The following is a 6,290-nucleotide window of genomic DNA, read 5'->3' as shown; positions in this document are numbered from 1 at the left end:
CTCAGCACGCACCCCGTCCTCTCCAAACACACACACAGACTGCCTTCAGCATGCACCCCGTCCTCTCCAAACACACACACAGACTGCCTTCAGCATGCACCCCGTCCTCTCCAAACACACACGCAGACTGCCCTCAGCACGCACCCCGTCCCCTCAAAACGCACACACACCCAGACTGCCCTCAGCACCACTCCACCCAAAATGCACACGCACACACAGAGCCCTTAGCACACCCTCAACACACAAACACACCTGTCAGCCACAGACAGTGCCCTGCCCACTGTCCCCATCTCTACTTGTGGGTCACACTGGCCCAATGCATCTTACCTGAGCCCATGAAAACTGGGAAAACCCTTGTCCCCCTAAGAATGCTTCCCCCTGGTGAGGGAGGAACATCAGGGGGCTGCGTGTTGGCAGTAAGGGGCACCGGCAGGGCTGGCCTGGCAGGGGCTGCGGGTCGGGAGTGAGGGGCACCGGCAGGGCTGGGGGGCAGGGCTGGCCTGGCAGGAGCTGCAGGTCGGGAGTGAGGGGCATCAGCAGGGCTGGGGGGCGGGGGCTGTGGGTCGGGAGTGAGGGGCATCGGCAGGGCTGGGGGGCAGGGCTGGCCTGGCAGGAGCTGCAGGTCGGGAGTGAGGGGCATCGGCAGGGCTGGGGGGCAGGGCTGGCCTGGCAGGAGCTGCAGGTCGGGAGTGAGGGGCATCAGCAGGGCTGGGGGGCGGGGGCTGTGGGTCGGGAGTGAGGGGCATCGGCAGGGCTGGGGGGCAGGGCTGGCCTGGCAGGGGCTGCGGGTCGGGAGTGAGGGGCACCGGCAGGGCTGGGGGGCAGGGCTGGCCTGGCAGGGGCTGCGGGTCGGGAGTGAGGGGCACCGGCAGGGCAGTGAAGGGAAGTCCAGGCCTGGGACAGCAGCAGTTGTTCGTTATCATTCTATCTCCTGTTAATTAATTCTGCCCCCGATTAGCAGTGGCTAATCCCATTTATGCTGCATTATTTTCTTCTCTCCCTGCAGCGGGATGAGTCCCTGAGGTCAGAGAAGCAAATCGCATCCCTGTCACCCCTCTGTGAACACGCAGCATCACCGGCCAGGCCCCATGACTCTGCATTGGCCGGGGGCAGCCAAGACCAGACCCTCCCTCCCCCATTTCCCTACAGTCATAGAGGTGGATTCTGGAGTGCGGGGAATGGGGCTCGGGGGCCTTTCTCCTCTGGGGGCCTGGCTGGCTGTCGGGGCAGCAGTGGGTTTGCAGGGGGGTCAGACTCAGGGAATCCCGAGTACCAGGGTGGGCATCTTTGCTTTTTGCTTCCGGAATCCAGGCTCCATGGCTCTCTCCCGCCTCCCCCCCCCACCGATGATGTCACCAGCACCCCAAAGAGCCTCTCCCAGCATGCCGCTCTGCGGGCGCCCTCGGCTGGGAGAAGCGGATGAGGCTTAGGTCCGGCAGGTGAGTTGTAGGGGGGGATCAGTGTGTGACTGCGGTGTGGTGGGGGGGGGGGCATGGATCCCACTCCCCCCACCAGGCAGCCAGCACTAGGGAAGGACAGAGACCTGTCTGGAGATTGTCTCTCCCTGCCGCTCAACAGCCTCTCCAGGGTCTGGGGCTGCTACCCTTTTGCCCCCTCCCTATATGCCCTGTCTGTCTGTCCATCCGTCTGTCTCCCTGCCTCCCTCCATCTGTGCACCCCCTCTATCCATTCCCAATACATCCTCTGTCTGTCCCTCTGTCCCCCCGCATCCCTTCCATCCATCCCTCTATCCCGGTACACATCCTTCCTCCCCCCATCTGTCCCCCTGCCTCCCACCATCTGTGTACCCCAGACACCCTCTGTCTGTCTGTCCCTCAGTACCCCCTCCATTTATCCCCCTACGCCTGCCTATCTATCTATCTATCTATCTATCTATCTATCTATCTATCTATCTATCTCCTTCCTTCCGTGGATTTGTCCATCCATCCGCGGACCCGGGCTCTCTCCATCCCCACCCCCATCTCTACCTCCCCCCGCGCAGCCCTGCTCGCCCCCCTCCTCCTCGCCCCCTTTCTGCATCTTTCCTCTGTCTCCGACCAGCAACCTGCCACATTCCCCCGCTGCCCCCCCCCCCGCTCCCGAGCCCAGCGCCAGCTTGCGGGGGGCGGGGGGGGCAGCGGCTCCTGCCTTTTCCTCTCTGGCTGGGGGATCGGGGCCCCTCTCCCCCAGGTGCAGCCCGCAGCGGGCCCCCTCCCTGCCGGCTTCCCCCAGCCGGGCCCCTCGGAGGCGCCGCGGCCGGGTTGGGGGGGGGGGGGGGGGAGCCGGGCGCAGCGGCGGTCGCTGGGCTGGTCAAGTTCGCGCAGCGGAGCCGGAGGAAGGGGGGGGCTGGATGGAGGGATCCCAGCCCCCCAGCACAGCCGGGTCGGCCGCGGTGGGGGGCGGGCAGACGGACGGACGGATCGCAGCACCCCCCGCCCTGGGTTCTTTGTTCATCTGCATGGGATGGGGAGGGGCGCCCCCAGGCGCGCACTGGCCCCCCCACCGCGCGCCGCGGCGCAGCCGGCGCTAGAGCAGGTAGGTGGATGGGCTTGGGGGGCTCGGTTCGGCGGGGGAGGGGGCAGGGGAGACCCCCCCGATTGGCACTGAGCTGTGTGGCCGGGGTTGTGGGGGTGCCGCCAGCCTCGGGGCGCAGGGGGCCACTCCTCGAATAAACCTCAGCTGCGGGGGGGGGGGGGGGCTGAGAATTGGGGGGAAGGGAGTGTCCCCGGTTTGGCTCCAAGCTGGCGGAGTCATTGAACATGGGGGATGGGTATCCAGGGGGGACTCCTCGGATTGGCACTGAGCTAGGGGGTGGTTGGGGGTGTCTCTCTGATCTTGGGGGAGGGGTGGGTGCAGAGAACCCCCAGATTGGCAATGAGCTGTGGGGGAAGTTCTGGGGACTCTGATCCTGGGGGGGGCTTGTTTTTCTGGGGGTATCTGGAAAGATAGAAACCGGGCTGTTTTTTGGGGGGGGGCTTTCCCTGATGCTGCAGGGGGTGGGGCATGGAGGGCAGATCTCTGCTCCTTTTGCCCCCCCAGATGAGGATGGATGTCGAGGCGGGATGAAGGGAAAGAGTGCGGGGGAGGCAAGGCCCCCCTCTATGTAAGCAAATGTGGTCCAGTGCACCCATTAGCAATGGGGGGGGGGGGTAGGATTCCAGGAAGGGAGTGGGGTCTGGTGCTTAGAGCAGGGAGGCTGGAAGCCAGGACTCCTGGGTTCTCTCCCCAGCCTTGGGAGGGCAGTGGAGTCTAGTGGGTAAATCTGACCATGCAAGGGAAGAGGGGAGGCGATGGGGCCTGCTGGCTTTTCCTGGCAGAGGCTGCCTGGGTCTTCTAGCCTAATGGATGTTGCTGAGAACAGGAGAAGGGGTCCTCACAAATATGTGTGTGTGGGGGGGGGGGGGTTAGGAAGTGTATGGGAAGTGTAACCCCCCCTTGCCTGATTTCTGCCTGTCCCTTGGCAATATAATTTATTCTTCCCAAGATGCACCACGCTACAGTCACAAAGAGGGGGAGGGGGAATCTTTAGCGCCCCATGACTGTGTGTAACCAGAGGCTGCGGGTTGGGAGTGAGGGGCAAGGGGAAAACTGGGGGGTTGGGCTAGCAGGGGCTGTGGGTTGGGAGTGAGGGGCACTGGAAAAATGGGGCTGGGCTAGCAGGGGCTGTGGGTTGGGAGCGAGGGGCACTGGAAAAATGGGGGGGCTGGGCTAGCAGGGGCTGCGGGTCGGGAGTGAGGGGCACTGGGAAAACCGGGCGGGGGGGGGGGGGTTGGCTAGCAGGGGCTGCGGGTCAGGAGTGAGGGGCACTGGGAAAACCGGGGCGGGGGGGGGGCTGGGCTACTGGGCTAGCAGGGGCTGCGGGTCGGGAGTGAGGGGCACTGGGAAAACCGGGCGGGGGGGCTGGGCTAGCAGGGGCTGCGGGTTGGGAGTGAGGGGCACTGGGAAAACCGGGGCGGGGGGGCTGGGCTACTGGGCTAGCAGGGGCTGCGGGTTGGGAGTGAAAGGCACTGGCAGTGCTGAGGGGGCCTAGGGCTGGCCTGGCAGAGCTGCAAGTCGGGAATGAGGGGCACCGGCAGAGCTAAGGGGGGCACCCCAGGAGTGAGCTAGCAGGGGCTGTGAATTGGGAGTGAGGGGCACAGTCAGCAAGGGTTGGGGTAGCTGGGGGCTGCGGATCAAGAGTGAGGGGCACCATTCTACACACGGGTTAATGGGTTCAACTTGAACTGCCCAAAGATAGACATTCGGGGTGCGTTTGAGTAAGGTCAAGGGGGGGCAGGATGAGGAAGAGCTTCTCTTTGGAGGGGGGAGCCTCAGGCTCTGTATGGGGGTGCAGGTTGCACTTTCCCTGAATTGACCAGCCCTGCTCCTGCATTCGTGCGCTCAGCACCCTGAATCTGAGCCAAGGCCTGGGGGGTCCCACTAAGGATTGGGGGAGGGGACTCATGGGGAATTCACACATCACCCCAGGCATCCTGGATCCCAGCCCCCCTGCTCTAAGTGCTAAACTCCCCTTCCAGAGCAGGTTAACGTGCAGACCCTTTGCAGGGCTGTGGCACTCACGGGGTTAATGTCTGGCAGCAGGCAGTAGGGGGGGTATTAAGAGGTCAAGGGGGAGCAAGTCCCAGGTGCAGACTGTCTGTGAAGCCAGACGAGGTCAGAGGTCACGGGCAGGGTCAGGGGTTGCTCCCAGCACTGTCGCCTGTGCATAAATGTGAATGTCTGGGAGAGGAGGTAGGTCTGGCGGGTTAGAGCTGGCGGGGGAGGGGGAAGGGGAGGCAGAAACTGGGAGCCAGGACACATTCCCATCACACAAAGCCATAGAAACAGGCCTAGGAGTGTGTATAAACCTGTGCACACTGAGCCAGTGTGTGTGTGCCTGTGCCCATGTGGCTCTGTCTCTAGGTGCAGGATGTTGTGTGCCCGCAGGCAGCCTGTGTACATCCATCTGGATGGGTGGCTGATGGAAAAGGTGCATTTGTGGAGAGGGAGCACACACAGAATCACCTAAACTTTCAGGTACACATTCACAGTTAGATGCTGTTACACAATCAGATTTACAGGGGCACACACACAGTTCCAGCCAGTCAAAGTTGCATCCATGAACAGTCACAGCCAGCCATACATTTGTGCACAGTGTCAGTCACACACATGGATAGTCCCAATCACAGCACCCAGTTACACATGGTGACAGTCACACATGCACGCCTATAACTGACCCACATTCAGCTACAACACAATGACAGTCGCACACACAGGTGTTCACAAACACACATGCATTTCCATACAGTGACAATCACACTCTGACAATGACAGTTGCACACTCTTGCAGTGACAGTTACACATGCTCACTATGGGTATGTCTACACTACCACCCTAGTTCGAACTAGGGTGGTAATGTAGGCAACCGGAGTTGCAAATGAAGCCCGGGAAATTCAAATCCCGGGCTTCATTTGCATCTCGCTGGGCGCTGCCATTTTTAAATGTCCGCTAGTGCGGACTTCGTGCCGCGCAGCTACACGCGGCACGGATTAGGTAGTTCGGACTAGGCTTCCTATTCCGAACTACCGTTACTCCTCATTTCACGCTGCCGTCACGAGAAGTAACGGTAGTTCGGAATAGGAAGCCTAGTGTAGCCACGCGGCACAGAGTCTGCACTAGCGGACATTTAAAAATGGCGGCGCCTGGCGAGATGCAAATGAAGCCCGGGAAATTCAAATCCCGGGCTTCATTTGCAACTCCGGTTGCCTACATTACCACCCTAGTTCGAACTAGGGTGGTAGTGTAGACATACCCATAGTGAGCATGTGTAACTGTCACTGCAAGAGTGTGCAACTGTCATTGTCAGAGTGTAGTGTAGACATACCCTATTAGACATAACTGTATGGAACACTTCCCAATTACATGCTCACAATCACAAACACTGCTGTTCACAGCCATACACACGCAGTTACACATGGCAACAGTCACACTCACTCACAGTCAGAACTGCACACCATATCTGCCAGTCACATGGTCACAGTTATATACAATCACACATACACACACACACAGTGATAACCACACATACTGCTGTTCATAATGGCACACACAGAGTTACAGTGAAAGTCACACACTTACAGTGACAATCACAAACCTAGCTGTTTACAGTCACAAATACAGTTACATACAGTGACAATCACACAGTGACAGTTGCACACACTGCTGTTCATAATCTCATATCTAGTAACATACAGTAACATACAGCTACTTAAATTACAGTTACACAAACTGTTCACCACCACACAAGTTAC

This window comes from Pelodiscus sinensis, chromosome 24 (genome assembly GCF_049634645.1).
Source record: "Pelodiscus sinensis isolate JC-2024 chromosome 24, ASM4963464v1, whole genome shotgun sequence".
NCBI lineage: Eukaryota > Metazoa > Chordata > Testudines > Trionychidae > Pelodiscus > Pelodiscus sinensis.
The sequence above is the reverse complement of the archived record's forward strand: the minus strand, read 5'-3'. Positions refer to the sequence as shown.